Raw genomic sequence first — 7454 nt, forward strand, 5'->3', positions numbered from 1 at the left:
TGCCTCAGAAATAAAAATGTCTTTTGCCATATCTGAAATATCCAAGTTGGAAGACCTTCCACCTCTTAGTTTTCCTAACAGATTAACATCTTTGAAAAGGCTTATGCTGGAGAATTTTCTTTTCATAGGACATCAAATTAATTGTTAAGAGTACATTTGATCTACTAGAAAGAGATTATAAAAATACACTTAAATGGAAACAGATGTTAGACGTTTCTGTTCAAATCCATTTCTCCGTGTATTCCCTAAAAAGTAATGGAATACAGGATGAACACTGAGGAAGGTTCTGTCATGCCATAATGGTTTGCCTTGGGAGATATTTGAATCAGCTATTAAGAAAGATATTATGATATTTTATATCTACAACTAACTCCAGCAATGAAGATCAGAGCAATAAATATTTCCAGCTGTCAAGAGTAAGAAATCTGGAAAGCTTTGTAAGGACAGAAGGAAAGACTTGAGACATTAGGCAGGAAAGGGGGAAAGAAGATCCTGAAATCATATTGCCCAGAACAAGGGCAAAACAGCAATGGGGTGCACAAAGGGGCTGCTAGGAGCTGAGAAAGAAGCTTATGTAACTGTAGCAAGAAAATGTTTCAGAGCAGAACTAGCTAATATTTATTTTTATTTTAATCCACATGGGTATTTATCTTCTCAGGTAAATTTATTTTGCCTAAGGCCTGGAAGCTTTACTGCTAAAAGCTCTGTGCAACACGCAGTGAAAATTTTATTCAGATCAGTGAAGTTAATAGAACCGTTCCAACATTCATGCTTTAAGAAATTGAAAGAGGAAATAAAGTTAGGAGCATCCACTTCAATTTATATCTGTGATCCTCTGTGCTTACTGTGCCAATAAGCACATGTGGTGTCTTGAAGGAAATCTTATTATCATACTGTCTCTCCTGGCAATGTATTTTCAGTACATTCCTATGAACAGGACATGATGGCATACAGCTGCTGCAGGAGACTCACAGGAATATCAGCTGTCAGTCATGAGATGGGACAGCTCAAAGTCCACCCTATCTTAAAGGGGTAGAGGATATGGAGTACAGAAATCCTGTGCAGAAGACTACACTGTTACAGTGCAGCAAAGCGTCCATTCATTCTCCTCACCGAGTTCTCCAAGTTGTAGCTAATCAAGATGTATCTTAGGATACTCAATGACCCTTTTTTTCTTAGTAGTTTAATAGAAATTACATTCAAAATGTATGAGAGTTTTTGAGTGTATACACATTTTTAGGTAATGTTACTAGTTCTTCATGAAATATGAATTACTGTCAGATTTTTAAAACTATTACAGAAATGTTATTAATTTCATGAAAATGTTGTAAGGTGATAGACCAATTTAAGGCCAAAATGACAGTCCTGAGCAGTTATGGGAAAGACCCCAGCACCAAAGAGACTCCTGATGGCTTTCCAAAAGACCCCAGCACTGGGGGGAGACTTCCCAGCAACAGACTGATAGGATCAACAAAGGATGGAATGGTATGGAGATAGCACGGCCTTTCTTGGCAAACATCCTATCTGATGGGAACTCAGGAAGCCAACCCTTAGGCCTATGTCATCTGTCTATCACCCCAAAAATTAGTTTATGGACTATACTCACTCAAATTGCCTAAGAAAAAAAGTATAAAAAGAGATCGGACATGAACAAAAATTGGGGAAAAGTTCCATCATTTCTGCGGGGTTAACTGATGGGCTGCCTTTTCTCCTTCCACTCCTCAGGATGCTGTGGGGTGAGCAACTGTTTTTATATTTTACTTTGCTTTCACCTTTACTAATTGTATTTTGCTTCCTTATATCTTGCCTTATATATATTTTATCTTTACTTTATAGACCTTATAGACTAATTGTACTTTGCTTTATATATTTTACTTTGCTTTCCCCTTTACCCTATAGATACTAATCGTACTTTGTTTTATATATTTGACCTTTACCTTATAGATACTAATTTTACCTTGCCTCCACAGGAGGGAGAAAAGAGGTTGTTTGATCATAAGTTAGTCACTATTTTAACCCACCTCTCCCTTGCTTCATGAAGGTACAAGGAGTGTGAGAAGAACATTCCAGTCCTGGATTCATGCTCCTGGAACACAATGCACTTCCTGCTCTTCTTTCACAAGTACTTACCTGGAAAACTGAAGGTCTGTCATTCACAGCACATCCAATATATACCAAACAAAAGCATGCCAGCTTTAGCATTATAAAGGCTGATATACAAAAACAAGAACATTTATTGCACAACTTTATTACACTTGTAATGCCTGTATGAAACCCCAGTTGTATATTACTTTTATTTAATGATAATGAACCTTCTTAACACTAGATAACTACTAAATATAGAAGTAATTTTTTGCCACTTTGATGTCTACACTGGCATTAAACCAACAAAGGATAACATACTGAAACATTTTTTTTTCTTTTTTTTTTATTTTTTTTCAGGGTAGTTTTGGAGACTCTCTAGAGAAACTCCAGAGAGCTGGTGATTTGATATATAAAGGTCAGTTTCTGTTAACGAAAGCAGAATATACATAGAAGGACGGAATTGCCATGAAAAGCTGTCCCGCTGTGGACTAATTGCTCATTACTCTCATCATCCCCTAGGAAACATGTGGATAATACTATTTCAAGACATAGCACAACTGCAATTTAGACAAGGCTTGAATCTACCACAAAGGGCCACGTATCAAAGGCAGAAAGGACACAATTCATAGCTAAATCAAGAACTGTAAAAATCTAGTCTGTTTGAAGAAGACTGGATAAAATTTCCCACATTTGCCTCTAGAGAGCTAAAAATGTATCCCCGACAGCATTCTAAAGTGTCCTGAAAAAGATCACTAATTTATTAGTGAGAAGGTAGGTAATATCACTCAGTGAGCCCTACTGATGTGCTACTTTTCTTTCAGGGTGTAGCAGGGAAGGATGCTGAAACTGAAACCATACACCACTGAAAGCTCAACAAAAACTATTTATTAACAAGTAGTGACCAACAAAACAAAAACCCGAGAGAGACGAAGGAGGAGGAAAATAAGCCCTCAGTACGACTCCCCCTCTCACCCAGATGTTGCTTACAAAGTTTTCTTGCCGATCCCAGAATGCCTAGAATTCCCCATAGCAGAAGCTGCATTCTTAGAGTGTCAGCAGGCCCACAAGATGGTGCACATCCCCACAGAAGGCAACATTGTCCTTTGATGTGCAGCTTGCGTTCCCCCAGCATGAGCAATCTGCTTTTTATCCAATATAATTGGTGACGTCTACCTAGGCAGGTGTGGCCAGCACTGCCCAGCTAGAGGCTTTCGGTCCCTTCCCCTGTTATGCAAGTGGCATCTCTTCTGCACACGCATGGGTAGTCTGGAATTTCCCCATGCATGCCTGTCGCACCTCAGGGGGTCTTTCCTAAATGAGTCTGGGGGCTTACTTTATCCTCCTCCTCTTCAGCTTCTTCTTCAAATGCCCTTGGAGGGCCATCAACCAATAGTGAGGTACTAATAGTTCATACAAGATGCTCCCTTCAAGGATGAAGTTCTAGTTTATCAGTGCTTGTTTTCTCATAACTTGGCAGGAAAAGAGTAGATTCTCACATGTGGCTGGGCCAATCACAGACCAAAATAGCAGCATCTAATTAAGCACAAATACACAAGGGAGCCCCCTTATATAGCAGTATGGAGTAAGATCATGCTCTTTGGCCCTGGGACTAGATGTAGTGAGAAAAGATCTCCTAGGGTTTCATTTCTTTCAGTTTTTAGCCATAAAGTTGAACTGATTTTTTTTTTCAAGTGGAACAAATGCCTAATGCCTATGCAGATGCTATATAAGTAACCTGCTCTACATAAAAGACTTATTGCATCTGATCTGAAACATAAATGTTTACGGAATCTTTTCATTCACTAAAAGCAGGTAGTAGGTCGTCCTATCATTAACACACGTGAACTGATCATGACCACCAATAGTGGTCACTTTTTAATGTGCTACAATATAAACAACATAATTTTTAATTTTAAACTTCATGTGTCCTCTTCTGTGTTGGATTACTCAGAAATGGCCAAATGCAGGTCGCACGTCACAGTGATTTTGGCTCAGAAAAATGGAAACATCATCATTCCAAGGGACAGAATGAAGAGATAGTGTGCCTGTCAAACATAAGAATTATTTTTGGCAGTAAGTTTTCAGTTTGCCCTTTATTTATCAGTTTTACTGTGTTGATAATTTTTTTAAAAAAGATAAAAATTTTCTACTAGACTGCAATATTGTACAATGTACGCAAATACTAATTTTCTACTAATTTTCTAATTTTTCAGTATAACATTATTCTAATACCTCAAAAAACATGTTACATCTAGGCTGACTTGATCAGTGATACATAAACTGTCATGGTATAGAATAGTCCGTATAGGATGTTACAAATGTGGATATAGAGTATTTAGCACATTTTTCAGACTATGTAGAATATGAAAATATTTTGTTATGGTAGTCTTCAAAGATATTTTACTGTCACACAGAGTGCTGTCATGCTTTAAACTGGTATCACAGAGGCATTACCAGAAGAAGATAAATCATAATAAAAACTGCCCAGCAGAAATGGTTGCAGAGCTATGTTTGTATCTTTTAAAATCCCTTAGGGGAAGTATTAACCTTGTATGACTACTCATATGACTTGGTCTTCTGACACCTTACAGACTTTTCCTTTTCTGAGTATAGTAACATTTGGGGGTTGGTGGATTGGTTTTCTTTTTTTTCAGATTTTATTCAGATTAGAGTTAAGTTTGTTTTTAAATGAGGCAATTAAGTCGCAGCATGTTATGAAAGGATAGATGTAGAAAAGAGAAAAGCCAGGAATAACTCCTCCGCCTCTCTTATGCAAAATTCTGTTCACAAGGGCTACAATTGAAATCAGTAGCATTATCTAAATTTGAGTTAAAGTGTCCAAAAAAAGATTTATAAATGAAATAAAGAATAGACAGCCCAGTTCTCATCCTTGAGGTTCAAAGCAAATTTTCCTGTTGCTTTGATGAGGATATTATTTCTTTGCTGTCATGTCTGATATATATTTGCTTATTTGAAAGCCAGAATAATTGATTAATAAGCTACACAGACTTTTATAACCTAATCAATGATACAAATTTAATTTTTGACCTAAACTCTGCATTGAGAAACATAATTATTTTCAGTTTAAGGCTCTAGAAGTCTTCTAAGACTTTGGAAGCCAGTGTTTAGGGTCTTTTACAGTTTTGGAGTTTTCTAGCCAATTAAAAAACAAACAAACAACCCCCACAAAACCAAAACCAAATAAAATATTAAAGAGTCGGATACAGAGATGCTTTTTAAACACTAAAGGCTGAATCCTCTGGACTCAAAGGCTGCAATACCCCTAAATTGGAGGGGACTTGGGACAAGTTCTAAGGCTACATTGAATCAAAGCAGGAAATAGTTTCAGTAGCTGAGAGCTGCTAGGATTTGGGATTTCAGTTACAGACTTTTTCTTCCATTGGACAAACATCACCGGATGACAAGACTGACAACACAATCAGAAGCACTTCTATAGGCTCTGAGGTATACAGAAAATTATGATTTTTAAAAACATTTTATATAAAATGAAAGCTTTATTTGCCATTATATATCCTAAATAAAATAAATTAAAACTTTTATTCACCTTTGATGTGGTTTAAAAGTTATGAATATGATATTGGCTAGAAAGTAACAATTTTCAAATTCATGTTGTTTTTTTCTTATTTTTTCCTTCTTAGAATTACCTCAGAACTTAAGAAGTTGTTTTATGAACATGGATCAAACTGACATCATCCCCAAAAAGCAGACAAAATCCTCAAGCAATTGGAAGAAAGAAACAATAAATTAGACGTGTAATTCTACTGTCTACTCCACAAAGTATAGTTCATTATATTTTAGGTTAAATGTATTTTTAGAAGCCTTCAGGACTATCAGTTTGTCACTCTAGAGTAATTGTCCTAACACAATATGGAAAGAAGGCAAAAGAAAGCACTTATGATAGCTAACAGAAAATGCCTTGAAAAGCCATATGTAGACTCTTCTGAAAATTAGAAAATTATTTCAATCTGTCTAGGCAATGGTTTAAATTTCCAGAGAACTATCTGGCCTAATCAAAAGCTATTGTTCCCCACCCCCTTCCCTATTCTATAGCTGCACAGTAAAGAGTATGCTTCACAAAGCCCCTAGTGGCACTAATGATGTTATCACTCCTTTTTGCTGAGCTGTCATTTCTCCTAATTATCATTTATATTGGGTTCTGCTACTTTCTGATATTAATATTGCCACGTACTTTAATTGTTAGGCAACACTATACAGTGCTAATTCATAAGAGAATTTCATCCCCTTGACTTCCCTGAGGCCTTGAAATGTTGATGGATGTCTTTTAAGACAGTCCCTGCTTAATCTCATTACCAGGGGAAGAGTTAGCTGTCCATAAAACCTTTAATTTTATACACACAATGTCCATTGTTTGAGGGAAATGGATAATTGAGCACCTAATTAGTGAATACCTGCTTTCACATACAATTGCCCAATTTGCACGAACAGATGCTGACTTATAAATACAGCAAAACTGGTTGTGGTGACAAATCCCTTTCATAGGTGACTCCATTTGGTCTCTTAAGTTTCAAGTTACTCTCGTTTTCCAGAGAAGAGGTGGGAAGGGAATTGGCTGGTTTTGGTTGGGGTAGAGTTAAATATCTTCACAGTATCTAGTACTGGGCTATGTTGTGAATTTGTGTTGCAAGGTGTTGATAACTCAGGGATGTTTTGGTTACTGCTGAGCAGCAATTGCACGGAGTGAAGGTCTTTTCTGCTCCTCACCCCACCCCATCAGTGAATAGGCTGAGGGTGTACAAGACATTGGGAGGGGGAACAGCTGGGACAGCTGACCCCAACTGACCCAAGGGATATCCCACACCATATGGTATCATTCTCAGCATATAAAGCTGGGGGAAGAAGAAGGAAGCGGCGGATGCTCTGAGTGATGACATTTGTCTTGCCAAGTAAACCATTATGGGTGATGGAGATGGCTGAACACCTCCCTGCCTGGTCCTACACTTTTCTATTCCTCTTTACATTACCATCAGATTAGTAGTTTGCTAAAACACACAGAGGAAGGTGCCAGTTCAGATCTTTGCTTTCCCATCACCAGGGGTGCTGCACAGACAGGTCACTGACCCAGTAAGATCATTGCTGTGGGGCAGCCACTGATATGAGCATCAACAATATCTTACTCTTAAAAAAAAAAAAAAGAGAGAAAAATTAAACCTCCTACAATACATGTGTTTTGCCTTTGTAATAGACAAGTTTAATTGTAATGAGAAAAAATCCTCATTTTTGAAGAACTTCTATGAGATGCTAGAGCTAAATTCTTTTACTTTAGGTTCTCCTAAGCCTGTTCAATAAATGGATTCCTTACATCATTATAATCATTTTATTACTTTCCC

The sequence above is a fragment of the Lepidothrix coronata genome, unplaced genomic scaffold, assembly GCF_001604755.1.
Source record: "Lepidothrix coronata isolate B3197 unplaced genomic scaffold, Lepidothrix_coronata-1.0 Scaffold177, whole genome shotgun sequence".
In the NCBI taxonomy this organism is placed as follows: Eukaryota; Metazoa; Chordata; class Aves; order Passeriformes; family Pipridae; genus Lepidothrix; species Lepidothrix coronata.